Source organism: Alligator mississippiensis, chromosome 12, assembly GCF_030867095.1.
Source record: "Alligator mississippiensis isolate rAllMis1 chromosome 12, rAllMis1, whole genome shotgun sequence".
Lineage (NCBI taxonomy): Eukaryota > Metazoa > Chordata > Crocodylia > Alligatoridae > Alligator > Alligator mississippiensis.
Genome location: NC_081835.1, coordinates 43,444,000 through 43,462,625, shown reverse-complemented (window position 1 = coordinate 43,462,625; position 18,626 = coordinate 43,444,000). Strand labels below are relative to the sequence as shown.

General features: G+C 49.0%; 1 long non-coding RNA gene across 1 annotated transcript in view; it reads left to right on the top strand.

Moving 5' to 3' along the window:
- LOC109281861 (uncharacterized) overlaps positions 1 to 13,434 on the top strand; it is a 59,386-nt gene extending 45,952 nt beyond the window's left edge. Inside the window, exons 3-4 of the long non-coding RNA XR_002088651.2 lie at positions 12,046 to 12,159; positions 13,272 to 13,434. This is a non-coding gene — a long non-coding RNA (uncharacterized LOC109281861). The remainder of the gene's footprint in view (positions 1 to 12,045; positions 12,160 to 13,271) is intronic.
- Positions 13,435 to 18,626: the final 5,192 nt, after the last annotated feature.

Below are 18,626 nucleotides of genomic sequence, written 5' to 3'. Positions count from 1 at the left end.
CGATGTTTCCCAGCTGTTCCCCTTGGCCTTTGCCTCTGGTCTGTTGGCCAGAAAAGTGGCCAAGACGAAACTTTAAAAGCATCTAAATCAAGCAGAAATATTCTGCAGACCCAAAGGAAGAGAGCTGCTTTCTACTCTCCTGCTTCCTACCTCTCACCATTGGCTGAAGTCAGGGCTTCAGCGAGTCAGGCCCTGAGCCCACATCTAGAGATGATTCCTTCCTCAGAGCCTGGAACCAAAACAGATATGGTAAATAAAGAAAGGGTATTACCCCACTGGCAGGTGGGGAAATGAAGTCTAGAAAGATCAAGTGATTTGATCAAGGTTGCAAAGGGAGCCCATTGGTGATGCATAGGGGGTGCACGCAGGTGCATGTGCACCCCCTGAGATTAGCGGTGCACCCTATGAGAGAAGTGCTGCCGACGCTCCCAGTGGCACCTGCGGGCGGTCATCAACCACTGGTCAGTGCTCGCCTCCCCACCCCCCCCACTGACACTGGTGCAACCGCCTGCGGGAGCTCCCTGCTTGCCGCCGCCACACCACTGCCGCCGCTGCCTGAGGGTGGTCGCTGTGCCCCCCAGCCTCTGGGGGCACACGTCAGTCATGAGGGAGCCTGTATCAGGAATTGAATCCTGGGTACTGATTCCTAGTTGAGTATCTTAACCAGCAGACCCTCCTGCCCCCACTATCTACTGTCAATAGAAATTTTTAACATGAAAGCATCACTAAAGATCACCTCCAGGCGTGTCAGTGCAACAGGGCTGTCTGCAGCAGGAGCCTGTAGTGTGCTAATTACACAATGTTACAGGCTGTTCATGAGGTCTGACTGTGGCTAGGGACAGACATTACACATAAACCAGTTTAAGTGATCAGAAACGTGTTTAAAGAACAGATATTCAGTGCACATAAACCAGTTTGAAAATGTCTGAAACTGGTTTGAGATAAACCTGCTTGAATATAGTATCAGACTTTACTGATTTAGGTCAAACCAGTTTATGCAACATCTATCCCAGATCCCTTGCTGGTTTAAGCATCCCGGCATGCTCTCTGGGCTGGGCTCGCTGCTCCACAACAGAGCTGGCCCCTCTCCTCTGCTCCCTCACTGGAGCTCTGGCGGAGACTGCAGGTACAGCAGGGTCTGCTTGGCTTCCCCCTTCCCTACCCTCCCTCACTGCTGGCTGCTCAAGCAGGAATCCCCCAGCCCCCACGGACTACAGGCATGTGGTATGCTAGCTAATGCTGAGAGGTGTATGTGTGTGTCTCCAATTTCACTGTGACAGGCAGACAGAACAGTGACCATGTAACAGGGAACCCTAGCCCTGTTACTAAGAGACATGACTACCCCTTTAAGACCTGAGACTACAAGATACCCAGAGCTGGGGGCTGCTCAATACGCGAGGAGCAGTTTGCTAGGAAACCTCCAATCATACCAACCTCCAATCATGGCAGACACGAGAATAGAAGGACAGTGGGTTCAGGCTATCTATGTTAGACACAGGCTTATCCCAGATGGTAGTGCAGAGATACATGTTGCTGAGAAAAGACAGAGAAGTAATAGATCAGAGATCCAGTCGATGTTGGTGCGGGGAGAGTACAGTATGGCAGAGTGTGGGTCACTCTGCGGGTGGGTGATAAAACCTGCCAGATGCTAGTAGGGGTAAGGGAGCAGTCACCCTATCTGCTAATGATAGGTTATGCTTGGTCAGAGTTATTGACAGTGATAGCTTGGGAAAGACAGAACAAAGAAGTGGGGAGGCCTAACCCACAGGGAGCAGAAGAGATGAGAAAGCCCTCCCATAGGGGAGAGGAACCAGACAGAGAGACAGTTTGGAAGATTTTGGTCCTGGGCATGACCTAAAACTGCACCCTGCCTGGAGTGGGTGGTCTGGTGGGGCTCCTGGTTGCATGGGAGTCCCCAGGAAATGCCAGGCCAGATACCACCCTGGTGAAAGGCGGGTAAGGGTGCCTCATAACCCCAGCCCAACACCCATGGTTGAAGGATTCATCAGTGAGAGAGACCCTCTGCCGCACAAGGAAGAGGAAAAGCAGGAGGTGGACACCGCCCAAATATGCGATGAAGGCCATTTTCGGTTGGAGCAGAGTCGGGAGGAAGATTTCTGATATGCCTTTCAGGAACATCTGGCTCAACGCAATGGTGAAATATTGCAACTAGAGCTGATGAGGACAACCCTGAAATTTGAGGTGAGGAATGATCTCCTCTATAGAGTTGAGCAGGGGAAAACCAAGGGAGAGGAGATAGTACAGCTACTGATACCCCTGCACTACAGGAGGGCCCTATTGAAGGTTGCCCATGAACTTCCTATGGGCAGACATCTGGGGAGGGACAAAACAGAAGCCTGCATTTGGGAAAGAATTTTTTGGCCAGGATTACTACGTGAAGTAGTGAATTACTGTGCTTCATGCCCCATGTGCCAGAGAGTGACCCCTAATCATCCACCAAAATCTCCCCGGGGCTCCTGCCTTTATTAATTCTGTCAATGGCACTGTTAGCTCCACAAAGTGAGGTACAAACTTCCTATAGTAATTTGCGAGGCCTAAGAAGGCCCTCACCTGTTTCTTTGTTTGGGGTCCTTGGTTCTTTCATAGTGCCTCCACTTTGTCCATCAACAGCTTCACTTTTCCACTGCCTACTTGGAATCCGAGGTATCTCATTTTCTCTTTCACAATTGTACATTTTTTTGGATTGGCTGTTAGGCTGGCTTTCTGTAGATCTTGCAGCACTGCCCACAATGCCATCAGATGTCCAGCCCAGTCTGATGTACACATGACAATATTGTCAATATAGGCCACTGCATATCTCCCATAGGGAGCTAATATTTTGTCCATTAAGCGCTGAAATGTTGCAGCGGCTCCGTGAAGTCCAAATGGCATATGCCGGAACTGACACAGACCCCATGGAGTTACGAAGGCTGCCTTCTCTTGATCTTCTGGGGCTAGGGGGACCTGCCAATAGCCCTTTGTTAAGTCCAATGTGAAGATATAACTAACTTGCCCTATATTCTCCACCATCTCATCAACCCTGGGCATCGGATAGGCATCAAATTTTGCCACCACATTTACCTTCTGAAAGTCAATACGAAGGCAAATCTTTCCATCTGGCTTCGGTACTGTGACAATGGGGCTTCGCCAGGCGCTGTGGGATTCCTGTATTATGCCCTGCTCCAACATCATCTCGATTTCTTCTTTTATCTGGCTCTGTAGCTTTTGTGAAATCCACCTCCAGTTTTCACGGATCACTTGACCCAGAGGGCTACCCTGGGCATCTCCCGGAACATGTCCCTGTATTCCTTTACCAGCTTGGCAGCCTGTTGTTTCCATTCTGCTGACAGTCATGGTGACAGCTTTACATTACCCTTCTTGCCCACTTCCCTCAGTGAGGGTCCCAGTTCTGGCTCATCGGCCACATATGAACCACATATGAATGGCCACATATAAACAGTCTTGTTTTTGCCACATCTTCAACATGTTGACATGGTAAATTTTTTCTTCTTCTTATCTGGTTTGTGTATCTCATAGTCTACAGGTCCCACTTGACGTATAACTTTGTAAGGTCCCTGCCATTGCGCAAGTAGTTTACTCTCCTAGCCAAAACCAACACTCTGTCCCCTGCTTTGAATTTCCTGTCATGAGCTCTTCTATTATAATGTGTTACTTGTCTCTTTTGGGCTTCGCTCATACTTCCTAAAGCTTCCCTCCTCACCCCTCTAGGCATTCCCTTAACTGTACCACATACCGGATCAGATTCTTATCTTTACTTTGCTGTTCTTCCCAGCCTTCTTTAATCAAGTCTAGTATTCCCTGTGGCTGATGTCCATACAGCAGTTCGAAGGGCAAAAACCCTGTCGAGGCTTGGGGAGCTTCTTGTACCGCAAATAACAAAGGCGGCAACATGCGATCCCATTTCTGTGGGCTCTCTACCACAAACTTTTTCAGCATCTGTTTCAATGTTCTGTTAAATCGCTCCATTAGCCCATCAGTTTGTGGATGGTAAATGGCAGTCTTTAGGTATCTAATTCCCAACGTCTTGCTCACCCACTCAAAAACTCAGGATGTAAAATTCGTCCCTTGATCTATCAACAGCTTTTTAGGGAGTCCCACTCTGGCAAATATTTTTAGCAGTTCATCTGCCACCTTTGGGGCTGACACGGTTCACATTGGCACAGCCTCCGGACATCTCATGGCATAGTCTAGTAAGACTAAGATATATTGGTACCCAGTACCACTTCTGGGCAGTGGCCCAATTATATCTATTGCCACCCATTCGAACGGAAGGAGCGTTCCAGAAGGTGAAGAAAGCATTATGCTTACATCCACTATTATACACACCAGAATTTAATAATACTTTTATAGCCCAGATAGATGCATCAAATAGAGTGGTGTTAGTCCAGAAGGAAAAAAGGGAGGAACGTCCAATAGCATATATAAGAAAACTGCACCTGTATGAGAGAATTATGCCATGATAGAGAACGAGTGTCTGGCTATTAAGTGGGCCATAGAAACACTTAAATATTATCTGTTGGGGTGAAAGTTTACCCTAACAACCATGCTTCGATGGCTGCAGAACATGAAGACCGACAATACATGACTAATGCGGTGGGCTCTCAGCCTCCAGCCCTAGTGTTTGTGGTGAAACATTGTCCAGGAGTCAAGAACGTGAGTGCTGACTTCTTCTCCCGCCAATATGAAGAGGAAGAAGGGTCGGAGAAAGAGCTGAAGCCCCAGATGAAAGAGAAGGGGTGGGGGGTAACAGGGAACCCTAGCCCTGTTACAAAGAGGCAGGGCTGCCCCTTTAAGACCCGAGTCTACAAGGTACCCAGAGCTGGGGGGGTGCTCAATACGCAAAGAGCAGTTTGGGGTTTTTAAGGAGCCAGAGTATGGCTTGTATGACTTGTATTACGTTATAGCCCAGGGGTTCATATTTATGTTATTGTTTTATCTGGTGGACCAGGCAGAGGTGATTTGGGGAGGAGGAGGCCTCATTGGGGCACACTACTGTGCAAAGCCCCAGTGCCAGGGGGGCGCAAAAATAGGGGGTGATCAGACTCCAGCGCCAGGGGGGCGCAGCGCCAGGGGATGATCAGACCCCAGCGCCATGGGGTGCAGCGACAGGGGGTGATCAGACCGCAGCAACAGGGGCTGCAGCGCCAGGAGGTGCAGAGACAGGGAGAAGACCCCAGTGCCAAGAGGCACAGTGACAGGGAGTGAGCCGACCCAGCGCCCTAGGGTGCAGGTCTACATTTATATACTATCCGCGAGGCGTGGGCCACCATGTAGTGGAGGTTTGTAGCGGTGGATAGCAACCTCTAGTGTTGGGGTAGTAAATGGGCAGCCTCCCACTTGAGTAACACCATAATTATTGTTCCATTAAGGCATGACAGGAAAGATAGGTGGGTGGGTAGCCCAAAGACAGAGGTTTATGTTAGACAGGCCTGGGGATGGACCCCTGTCACAGACCACTTAGGGCTTTTTGGAGCTAATCAACAGGTCAGCTGGTAAGCTGGTAAGCTGTTTAAGAAGAGTTTGAAGTAATGGAGAGAGCCTGTTGTTTTGCTGAAGGGCTGATATAATCATTGTTATCAGCCCCCTACTGGCTTGCTCACCTGTCAGTTTGCTGCAGACAGTATAAAGAAGCAGGGAGGGAGATTGAAAAGTTCTGTGTCATCAACAGATGCATGCACTGCACACCCCACCTTTGCCTTAGAATGCTAGCAGGGGTCTGGGGTCTGGCAACACATCTGCCCCTTGAACAACCATCAGGGAAAAGCCTGGGATAGTGCAGGCAGACCTCCCTAATCAGAGTGTCCTGCCACGGCCTGGCCATGCCCTCCTCAGCTCAGTACTGTACAAGGGAAGGGAGGGCTGCTCTACCGCCCCACAGCTTCTAGCTTGAACCACAGCAGGAATGTGCCTGAATTTCCTCAGTCCAGAGAGAATGTCTGTCCAGTTACAAACCGGTTCAGCCTAGCCAGGTTAGACTAACCTACAAAGATTGAATCAATTCAGGCTCAGATTTTTTGAATATCTGTCCCTAACCTAGGAAGCCAGCACTGCTCTGTCTGGCCTGGTGTGCAAACACTGCCCTCCCAGCCCCTGCAGATGGAGGGTGTATATCAGTGGAGATTGTGAACATACCATGCCAGCTTGGCCTGCCTGGGGAACAAGCAAACACATGGTGTGGGCTCTAATTTTTCGCCCACGTTCCACATATCCCCAGCTCTCCCAGCCATCTGCAGTCCCCATTGGAGATGTTCCTCCAGCTGAGGCTTTGGGCCCATGTCTCTTTTCAATGCTCTGTTTATGCTGCTCCTGGGACTCCCATGCCCAACCCCCACCCTCCACCCCCCCAAGTCCTGTTTGCTCTTCTGTCTGCTACTGGGCTATTGGCATTTGGAAAATTCCAGCTTGCTGTGGTTGTGGCACAGCGCCTAAATCAAGGTTCCCTATGCCCCTCACACCTTTTCCCCTCCCCATCTACCATGCTCCCTCTCTGTTGTCTAAACATTAACTATCTGTGTCTGCAGAATTTTAGCAGAGAGGGTCCAAAGGGGCCAGGAGCTGGCATCCCAGTCAAGGGGTTAGGGCAGGTCCAGCTGGGGACAGGCACTCATCCTGGTAAGGTTTCTGCTGTGGCAGCAGTATCCAGTAAGCTCACATGGATCCCTTGTAGGGAGGGTTATCTTGCCCTTACTTCCCTTTGCTTTTCAGCAGTGGCCATGCAGAAGCACAGCCTAGGAGCACAAACTCCAGTGACATCCCTGTTTCATTAACCTTACCTCAGGGATCACATGTGAAATACTGTAGATGCAAACTGTGCATGGGCCTCTCCTGCCTCAGTCACTTTGGAGAAGCAGCAGCAAACTAGTAGTTTTCTGCTCTGGAGGGTTCCTCTTCTCCTTTCTCTCCCCTCCCTTCCCCATCCTCATGGAAAAGCTAAGAGTGCAGCTTCTGTGGTGTGAGTGATAGTAGCTCTGGCTTTTACTGTTGTGGGCTCAGGGTTCAAGCCCTATTCTCACCTTCTGTTTGGTCAGGTATAGGAAGCCGGGATTTGCCTGGAAGACCTTCCTGGGGAGGAGACATCAGTGCTCTCTTCCTGCTCCACATCCCAGGGTCACACCTCATAGACTTCATCTTCCATTTCAGTGGGCCCTTGTGACTTTGTGTGTGAACTCTGACGAAATAGGATAAGTTGCAAGCTATTTGGATGGGGCTGCTGTTATGGTTGGCCCACACACCCCTATGCCTCAACAGTTGAACTTGGACAACCAGCTGTCTGCAATGCCAAGCCAAACCAACTGACCTCCAGGCAAACTGCCCTATGTAGTACCAGCCCCCTCCAAGGTGCAAACATTCCCCTTTCTGTCTGTGTTGGGATCTATCTGGAACCCTGCCAGTTCCTCCTCTCAGTGTCCAAGGATAGTGGCTTAATGGACAGAGCAGCCAACTAGGTCTCAGGACACTTGGATTCTATTCCAGGCTCTGCTAGTAGCCTCTTGGACAACCTAACACGAGTGATTCCTTTCTCCTGGTCTCAGTTTACCCACCCTTAACATAGGAGTTGTGATGTTGATTTTGTAGGTGCCTTGGTACCTATGGATGTAAAGCATCACGTGATCGTTAGGAATTATCAGCCTTGTACAGCTGGGGACTGAGCTTCAGCGTGGTGAAGTGAGTTGACCAAGGTCCCACACAGCATCTGTGGCAGAGGAATGATTTGGACCCACATCTCCTAGGGTCAAGCGAGTGCCCTTATTCTTAGAGCAGCCTTGCCTTCTCTTACTGTGTGCTGAAGAGCTGTGACACCAGCAAGGAGGTTGAGGGGAGGTGCCAGAAGCAGCAGTAGTAGAATGAGCTTGTTCCTAAAAAGCTTCAGAGGGCTCCATCCTTCTTTTGGTTGAGAGCTTCACTGCTTCTGTTTCTGCATTGGGCCTTCTCAAGAAATCACAACAGATGCACTCAGCCTCAGTTCTCTCAGCATTCAGCTACCTGCCTTGCTGGGGCCTTTGTCAGCTGTGCATCACAGGTCTCATTTCTTTCATCATCCCCAGGAACCCTGGGGGGGCATATGCATGAGAGGAAGTCCAGCACTCTCCTGCTGATAGCAACCCAAGATTAAGCTGCAGACTGTGTACCTTTCTGTAGATCTTTAATCATAGTGTAGATCAGAGGTCGCTGGTCCCAAATCAAAGCTTTTTGCAGAACCACCTCCTCCTCTTGTATGTTTGTAATTCCCGGCCCTGCCCCCAGCATGCTGTGGCCTTCCTGCACTTACATAACTGCCTTACTGGGTTTTGTAAGCGGACCTGAATGGCAGTGTTGTAAGTGACACTCTGTGCTGCCTACTGGGCTGGGAAGCTGTGCAAGCTGGTAAACTTCATTATTCTGCCCCTCATGTGATGGATTATTTCAGGCTCCATGTGACAGTACTTGGCCCTACAGTGCCCAGGCAAAGCAGCCTGCTTGGATCTCAAGGCATAGTTAAAAGAAACACTGTGTCACAGGGAGAATCAGGGAGAGAGGTTTTAGGGAAGGAGATAAGCTGGAGTAAAGGGACTGCATGGAGGCGAGGAAAGGATAGGGCTAGCTGGGGATGAGGGGAGGACCATGGTTGTGGCAGCAAGCCCCTCCTGCACAGCCTGGCTGACACCCCTCAGTGCTGAGATGCAGCACATGCTGTCCTAATTGTAGGCCCCAGACCACATGGCCACTGACCCCCATCCTGACTTGCAGGCCCTGCTAGTACAGCCCTGAGCTTCACATACAGCTCTACCCACACCTCTCACTCCTAACTGCACCCCTCTACTACCCAGTCCTGGGCTTTTCTCAGCTCTGTTGATGCTTCTCAATCCTGACCTCATCCCAGGACTAAATCACACTCTATGGGGGAAATGCCCTGCAAGAAACCCAAACCCATTCCCAGGCAAGTCACTTAACTAAAGACCTGGTATGGATTAGATCAGAAATGTCCTCTTTGCCCTCCTTAGCCCTGCCCCTCTAAGCAAAGGGTCCTCCTTTATCAGCCCTAACACTGCCCCAGTATATGAAGGCCCTCTGCCAGCCTTGTCCCTGTTCAATCCATTTTATGGCCCAGCTGTTCCCAATCAGCTGCCACGTGAACTGAAAGCTTTTCCTAGCAAGTTCCCCAGAGCAGCTGCCTGGGTTGGTGGTTGGCTGTTTCCTCCCCCTCTTCCCTTAGGATTTAGTTTGTGGGTTCGGATGATTGCAGCATACACACTCAAACCATAGGACAGGTATTGTCACTGATGTGTTGCCCACTTGCAGCACCAGGGCAACAGGACACTGTACACTGATATAAGGAAGAGAAATGGGAGTCAGGGAGGTACTGGCTGGATCTGGCTAGTTAATTAATGCCAGCTGCCCTGAAAGGGGATTTACTTGGCTGTGTGTTGGCATTTGGTTGTTCTGGTCCTTTTCTCTTAATTTAGGATGGGCAGAATCAGTTGACGCAGCAACTGGCTGACAGGAAGTATAAGTGCGTCAGGGTTGCAAGCCAACTGGCCCATACATGTACCCCACTGCTGACATCATATGCCACAGGGCCAGGACGGGGGGTTGGTTTCATAACACTCCACTGCTCTGCCCCGTACCTGGATCCAGCAATGAGCTTAGACCCATTCTGCCGTAATGAGGAGCAAAACCATTTAGCGCCTGTTGTGGATTGTGAGAGATACCCAGCCCAGGTTACCATCTCAATAAGACCCTCATAGAGATGCCATCTCCACATCAGGCAGGTCTCATCTCAGCCATTTCAATAAAGTATTATTCACTAATTAAAAACAGGAAACAACAAAGGCAAGGTCAGGGCTTGCACTTAGCACAGTGGCATAGCCTTAACTGGTCTTTTGGGACAGAAACAGCAGCCCCCAGGAAAGAGAATAAGCTTACCCGCTGAGTGCTCGCCTGCCTTCATTTAGTTTTACCTACTTTAGGGTCGTGTGAAGCTTTGGGGATTCGATTCGGAGGAGATTTGGCCCGATTCGGTAGCCAAGTCTCCAAATCCAAATTGAATCAGGGGACCAATAAAAAGGTCTGAATTGATTCAAAGCTGTCTGAAACTTTGGAAAAGGTTTTGAGAGCTTAGATGACTTGGGCATTCCCTGCCTGCTGCAGCAGGGAGCTGGAGCCAGACTCGGAGCAGGTAAGTATGGGATGGGGGGCAGGGGGCTGGAGGAGGGGGCAGGGGACCATGGTAGGGACCCCTGTCAGGCCCCATCCCCCGCCCACTCCCCCAGCCTGCCCCCATGGCTGCCCTGCCTGCCCCAGCTCCTGGTGCTTTAAAAAAAAGCCCCGACTCACCAGGTGCTGCCGGGCAGGGGGGGGCATCGCCACTGCCCCATGCTGCATGGGGGACTCTGCCATGACCCCCCCAACCCCCCCACTCGCCCAGCACCCCCTCATGGCTGCCCCACACACCCCAGCTCCAGCCCTTTAAGAAAAAAAAACTGAATGCCCCTGGACTCACCAGCTCCTATAGTAGCCTCGGGGCTTTGGCGGGGCTCATGGAAGAGCCCCCCACATGGTGGGGGTAGTGGGGGGCAGTGAGGATCGCCCCCCGCCAGGCAGGAACTGGTGAGTTCGGGGGGGGGTTTCTTAAAGGGCTGGAGCTGGGGCAGGTGGGGCAGCCATGGGAGGGGGGGCTGGGACAGCAGGGGGTGTGGGGGGCTCATGCAGAGCTCCCCATGCAGCATGGGGCAGTGGGGGCAGAGGTAGCATCCAGTGAGTAGGGGCTTTTTTTTCCAAAGAACTGGGGCAGGTGGGGACAGCCATTGCCGGGCTGGGTGAGCGGGCGGGGGAGGGTCTGGCCTGGCTGATTCAGAGATTCGGCAGCAGCCAAATCTCTGAATCAGATTCGGCTGAATCAATTTGGGACAGTGATTCGAATCACCGAATTGAATCACCGTCCCCTGAATTGGCCGAATCCGAATCTGAAGTGAATACTAACCGCTTCACACAGGCATACTACTTTTGTCCCTGGTTTAGGGGCAAAATTGTGTTGCTCCCAGTCAGCCTAGGCAGCAGGGGGCCACAGGAGGCAGGGAGAGCTGTCCTGGCTCGGTAGGATGCTGCCTCCCTGCCCCATGGAGATCAGGATGGGTCCCAATCTGTGTGGGGTTGGCAAGCAAATGCCCACTGAGCCAAAACAGCCCCCCCGCCCTGCACAGTTTGGGCTTCCTTCAGAGCCGGAACAGCTAGGGGAGCTGCGCCTGGCTGCTGCTGGGGGGCAGAGCAGGACAGGAGCAGCCCTGGACTGGGCTACTCCTGTCAGGCATCATTTGTTCCCAACATGGGCACATGTGTAGACATATGCCCAGGAACACATTAATGAGCCTGAATGCATGTAGAAGCATCCACTAAGAACAAATATAAAGTCCCTGTAAGAGCGAATATATGCTGTGCATACCTTTGCACTCACATGCACAGATATGGTTACCCTGCCGCTTGTGCTAGAAACATAGGGGACCAAAATGATACACCTTTCTGTTACCTTGCAGTAGTTACTTCAGTTGTTCTTTGTAGCATTGGAGTGATGTTGTAGCCATGGTGGTCCAGGAATTGTGTAAGAAGCAAGGCTTTTTGGGGGTGGTATCTTTTATCGAACCAACTTGCTTTAACTAAGATATGGACTGAATCTATACTGTGAGGCATAAGCCAAAATGACTACCACAGATAAGAAAGCATTTGGGGAAGAAGAGATTATGGGCAGGTTTCACTGGCCTTTAGAGACCCCAGAAGTACAAGCAGGACTGCAGCCCGCACTGATTCAGGTGCCAAGATCAGTGTATTGGAAAGTCTGTTCTGGCTCCTGCAGTGTCCAAAACCTTCACCATGCTGGGTGACTGTGATTTCTGGGAGCAGTGAGTCTGTGGAGTTGCGTTGGCTTGGGAGTTAGTGCCACTGTGCAGTGTTTGGCTTTCTAGACCATGATCCGTACTTCCAGGATAGGGCCTCACTGGGACATGATGGTCTAGATCTCTCTCCAAAAGGTAAGAGTCTGTTCTCTTACAGGTTGATAGACCTCCTACGTAGAGCTTTAAACTAGCTTCATCGGGGGACGGAAATGTTGAAGACAGGGTGAAACTAGGAAAGACAAGACATGAACTGTATGCTGGAATAGACCAGGTAAGTACTAAGGGGCCCGCTAAGCATCAGGATAGGGGAGTATTAAGGGCACCTAACATAGGGCTTAGGTGTCTCTATACTAATGCTAGGAGCATGGGAAATGAGCAGGAGGAACTTGCACTCCTGCTTTCAGACAAAGATTTTGACCTGGTTGGGCTAACAAAAACCTGGTAGGACCCTACCAATGATTGGGCAGTGGTCATTGAGGGCTAGAAGCTATACAGGCAGGATAGATTGGGAAAAAGCGGGGGGGGGGGGGGGGGGGGCAATGTGGTCTCTATTTTCAAGAAGGGAAGGAAGGACCCAGGCAATTATAGGGGAAGAAGGACCCAGGCAATTATAGGGTGGTTAGCCTCACCTCTATACTTGGCAAGACCTTAGAAAAAATCATTAAGATCACATTTGTGCGGAGCCAGAGGATAATACAATGATAAGGGGCAACCAGCATGGTTTATAGCAGGCAAATCCTGCCTGACTAACCTGGTCTCTTTTTTATGACCGGGTCACAAAGTGCTTAGATGCAAGAGTAGAGGTAGATGTTATTTACTTGGATTTTACAAAGGCTTTCGACACAGTGTTGTACACAGTTCTTCCGAATAAACTAAGTAGCTGTGACATGGATTTTTTCACAGTCAGCTGGGTGGAAAACTGGCTTATGGGATGCACCCAGAGAGTGGTAGGGGATGGGTTGGTTCCTCCCTGGAGAGATGTGGGAAGTGCTGCCCCCAAGGCTCTGTCCTGGGACCAGTACTGTTTAATATCTTCATCAGTGATTTGGAAGAGGGTGTAGAAAGAACTCTGCCCAAATTTGCAGACAACACCAAACTATGGGGTATAGTAAACACACTAGAGGGTAGGGAGTGAATTCAGGTGGATTTAGATAGACTGGGAAAGTGGGCGGATCAGAATAGGATGCAATTTAACAAAGATAAGTGCAAAGTGCTGCACCTGAGGAGAGAGAATCACCAATACACCTATAGACTGGGAAGTACCATTCTAAGTAGCACAGTGGCAGAAAGGGATCTTGGAGTCATAGTCGACACAAAAATGAACATGAGTCGCCAATGTGATGAGGTAACAAGTAAGACTAACTGCACTCTTTCTTGCATTAGTAGGTGCATCACGAGCAGGTCTAGGGAGGTTATACTTCCCTTCTACGAGGCATTGGTGAGGCTGCAGCTGGAGTACTGCGTCCAGTTTTGGGCACTGCACTTCAAGAGGGATTCAAAAAACCTGGAAAGGGTTCAGAGGAGGGCTACTTGTATGGTTGAGGGCCTGCAGGTAAGATCCTATGAACACAGATTGAGGGACCTGAATCTCTTCAGCCTCTGCAAGAGAAGGCTGAGAGGTGATCTCATGGCTGTCTACAAACTCATTGCAGGGGTCAGCAAGGAATAGGGAATATTCTGTTTACCAGGGTGCCCCTCAGGGTTACTAGAAACAATGGCCATAAATTGAAGGAGAGTAGATTTAGATTGGACATCAGAAAGAAATTCTTTACGGTGTGGGTTGCTAAAATATGGGATAGGCTTCCAAGGGAGGTGGTGCTTTCCCCTATCTTGGAGGTGTTCAAAAGAAGATTAGACAAGCACCTGGCTGGGGTTACTTGACCCCAGTGCTCTTTTCTGCCCAGAGCAGGGGGTCGGACTTGATCTAATAGGTCCCTTCCGACCCTAGAAATCTATGAAACCTATGAGTCTCAGGAGGTCTGAGGACTCCTTCAACAACCCACAAGGCAGTTCCTTCTCCTGCAGTGGGCTGGGCTCTACTGTGCTAATACAATTAAGTAAAGTAGAGACAATGCTGTTTCTGGTGCCTGTGCCCAGTGAGTGGGCCCAAGCCTACCTCACCCACCCCAGGACTGCCCAGAGAAATCCTTTAGAGCCACCCCCTCTGGGCTAAAGGTTGCAGCTCCAGCAAAGTTGATGTATACCAGCTGAGATCAGGCTATATGTGTCAAACACCATTGGCTTTCCATGCTAGTTTATACCAGCTAGAGATCCAGCCTGATGACTAGAACAGAGCAAGCATGAATTTGGTCCATAGTTTTCGATATACCTGTGGCCATTTTGCATCCCCTGAGGGTTTGGCTCATTGTTTTAGTGAAAATAACAAGATGGCAGAAAAACATTTCTCTTCATTCTGCTATTGGCTTCTGCATGCTTGCCAGTAGCTTTTCAGTTTACAGAGAACGACATAAATTTGTATGGAATCACAGTTATTTGCAAAACATTACAAAAGATTTACAAGATCTTTTGCCTGAGTGTGCAGAAGCCTCCCAGTTCCTTCCCCCAAATTTGGCATCCTGTAGCTCCACAATCTGATCATTCTCCAGCCTCACATCATTAATGGTGCACATCATTAATGGTGCATCCTTGTATAAAGTGCTGGGACTGGGAACTGGCAGCAACCTCTGTAAGAGGGTGCAATCACCCTTATTAACAACGGGAGGAAGAGACTGGCTGAGACTGAGGAAGATTTTTTGCTTTGCCAATCAAGGGGCCCCAGGTTGCAGGAAGGGCTGTGTTCAGTCTGAGTCTGGGAACTTAGATTTTTTACTTCCTGAAGGCTTCAACTTACTTCCAAAAGAGATGGATTCTGTGACTTAGCTGAGGCTTGCATTGTCCTGAGGCCACAAAGCATTGAGGCTGCAGTAGAAGAGTACCACAGCAAACTATAAGCCTTTGAACCAGCCCTTAGAGAAGCCTCTGGGTTTTCCCAGATGGATCACTGTGGCTAGGAACAGACATTACACATAAACCGGTTTAAATGATCAGGAACTGGTTTAAATCTGTAACAGAACAGATGTTCAGTGCACATAAACCAGTCTGAGAATGGCTGAAACCAGTTTGAGATAACCTTGATTGAGTGTAGTGTCAGACTTAACTGATTCGGGTCAAACCAGTTTATGCAATGTCTATCCCAGGCCCTTTGCTGGTTTAAGATAAACCAGACACCCCCAGCATCCCAGCATGCTCTCTGGGCTGGGTGGGGCTCTCTGCTCCACAGCAGGGCTTGCCCCTCCCCTCTGCTCCTTGGCTGAAGCTCCAGCACAGACTGCAGGCTGCTCCCCATTTCCCCCTCGCCACTCCCTTCTAAGCAGGAATTCTGCCCTCCCCTCTGCCTTGCTGAGGAGGTGTCTGTGTATTAGCTAGCAGACCACATGCTGGCTAGGGTCCTGCTGAATCAAACGGTAGAATCAACAGGCAGAATCAACAAGTAGCTGGTAATGTTGTTTTCTTAATTGGGTGACAAACACTGTTATCAATTCCCTGCTGGGCTAATCTCAGCATCCTGCTAGAGCCTGGTCAGGCCCCCTCCCCTCAGCTCCATGCTGTGGAAAGAAGAGAGGGCTGCTCTAGTGCCCCCTCACCCCTATCTTCTAGCCTGAGCCACTACAGGCATGTGCCTGCATTTCTGGGATGTCTGTCCAGTTACAAAACTGATTTAGCCTAGCCAGTTTAGACTAACCTGCAAAGATTAAATCAATTCAGGCTCAAGCTTTTTGAATGTCTGTCCCTAGCCTGTAAGACAGAGGGCCAGATCCTTTGCTGAGCTAAATCAGAGAAGTCAGTGCGATTGTGCTGATTTGCACCAGCTGAAAAACAGATCAGTCCCCTTTACTTATGAGCATATTGTCATTGGCTGAAATGGTGGAATTGGTAAAAACAGGAGTGTTGTGTTTGTAAGGCTGAGACTAGATTGGGTTTAACTACTCTAGCAGGGATGTAATTCACGAGGCCTTTAATGTAGGACTTAAGTGATCTCTGGGCTTTTTGAATCTGAAGGGATGGAGGACCCTCCCATCTTTGTGCCATTGTCACATCCATCATCTTGCTCTCATCCATGCAGCACATGAGACCTGGGGGAAGGGATTTCTTCTGGATTTCATTGCCTTCTCAAGCAGGGCAGTCAGCTCCACAAGTGGGAATACTCTAATGCAGTGGTTCTCAATCTTTTTAGACTCAAGACACCTCTTCTTAAACTGAAGGTACTCCATGGAAGATGCCAACTCTTATTTTCACTCATTTTTACTACAGAAAAATAAAGCAACTCTTAAGTTGCAAAGAACTCAGAAATACCACAATGAGTTAGAATGCCTTTAACACTATGGATTCCTATTTGAAATCTCTAGGTTTATCTTGTGAATCATGTTTGCACACCTAAGGATGCTAACATTGTATAGCACCCTTGAAAGGTTCTCAAAACACCCCAGGGTGCCAGGGCACCCGGTTTGAGAATTACTGCTTTAATAGAAAGGTCTGAGGCTTTTTAAGCAAGTTCTTGTTCCACTAACAGAGATCAGAGAGATGAACTGCTTCCACCCTGGTGTAGAACCAGGTAATGCTGCAGTATTTTCTGTTGCCTGTCTTCCAGTGCCAGCTGAAATGTGCTTTCTGTCTAGACACCTCTATTGAGATGTCTCTTATTGACGCTTTTCTCTCTGTTTTGTAAAATGGCCAATAAAACAATAAAACCATTGGGTCAAGCCAATGGCTCTCAGCCTTTTCCAGACTGGGACTCTCCTCCAGTGACAAGCTTTTCAGAGGGAGAGTCTTTTGGGAGGCAGTGTCTCTCTTTTCAGTCCTAGCATCCAACTAGGCTCTATTCAGGCTCCCCATTCACTTGGTAATAAGTGAAAGGCATGTTGGCTGTGACCCCCTGAGACTCGTCCCCCAATATTGGAAAGATTTGAGAACAGTGAGTCACAGGGTTTCATTTTTCCAGTCTGGAAGTTTTCCATAGCTGGAGAAGTTGGGATATCTACAGAATAGAGAAAGGGAAATGGAAAAGAAAATGGCATGGCAGGACAGTGAAAACCCTGAGAAACATCATTTATTCTATTGCATTCAGTGTTAGTGGGGAGGCAGAGGGAGGTGAGGAAGAAAGAAGGAGACCCAACATCTGCTGTTTCAAAAGTAAAGTTGGTTTTCAACAACCCAGGCAAACATTTTAATTTGATGTGAGAAAAAAAAGTGTGTGTGACTTATCTGATATGCACATACAGGTGCAGTGATTGCATCTGCACAATACGTTATTCACAGCTGCTTAACTCAGGAATCCATGATGTTACAGTTGGGTAACAGCAGAGCAAGGCAACAGGCTGTGTATGTGCAACTGCACAGGCCTTTGCTTTAGCACCCAACTCAGCAAAACAAGTGCTGGGGGTCTAGTGCTGCTGTCTTTGACACTGGTGTACTTCAGTACTTGCTGCATTAAACCCAATGGTGTTCCTCTGAGGCAAAGGACATGAGATCACAATGAAACACTTTGGGCACATCTATACTCTCTAACTTGTACCAAGGAGCACAAGAGTGAACGCGGCATGCCTGCTCCATGCATGTTACACTATGAAATTGGTGTTATAGTGTGTACCATAAGCATGTGCCCAGCCTTGGACTAAACAGTAGGGCTGTATGAAGCTTTGGGTGCTGATTCGATTCAAAGGAGATTTGGCCCGATTCGGTGGCCGTATCTCCAAATCCAAATCAAATCATGGGACCAATTAAAAGGCAGCAGCCGAATCTCCGAATCAGATTCGGCTGGATCAATTTGGGACAGTGATTCGAATCACTGTCCCCCGAATCGACCAAATCTGAAGTGAATACTAGCCGATTCGCATAGGCCTACTAAGCAGACAACCTCCATCAATTCTGAGCTGCACAGCATGAACAGAGAAGCTGTATTGTGCATTACTAGCTTGGTCCTTTGATGGTGTTGACTTGCCCATAGTTTGAAGACCATTCTTCCTGACTTTTCCCCTAGTCTAAAGCCTTTCAGGACAAGGAGGGAAGTGCCAAGGTTACACTTTTTTTTCTTTCCTATTAGTCCTCAAGTTTCCCCTGCTTCATTGCCCATGCACATGACGCACTCAGGTGATTGGTGATTTAGTGCAAAGATAACCCCCAAGCCCTCCAGGGCTGGTGATCAGTGTTTGCTTCTGGCTTCTGTCAAATTAATTCATTTAGTGTTTCCAGGAACAAACAAATGAGAAAACCATGTTCCCGGTGTGCAAAGATTATGCCTACCTTTTGCTACATTATAATTGTAAATAATGTTTTGAAATTGCATTAAGCAATTATTCATTGTTATTGTTATTATTACGCACACACACACACCCGCCCCCATCACATGATAGCTGGAGCGCATGCACAAAGATATAAACAATACTCAAGGGCAGCTGTAAATCAAAACTCTTTCCCACCTTCTCTCTGTAGTTTTTTGCTGTACCAGTAAAAAAAACTACTCTGGCGTTGCCCAGAAGTCCCCTTATTCAGTGTGGAGCTGTGTTCATCAAAAGTATCTCCACAGGGTTCTACAGGTTGCCAGAGGTGGTACAAGGAAGATCATAGCCTGCTTTGTTAACCAAGAATCCCATCTGAAGGAATATTCATGCTAAAGCACATGAACAGGTGGTCAGAACTCAATTGCATTTACATGCTGCAGCTCTTCGAAATGAGGTACAT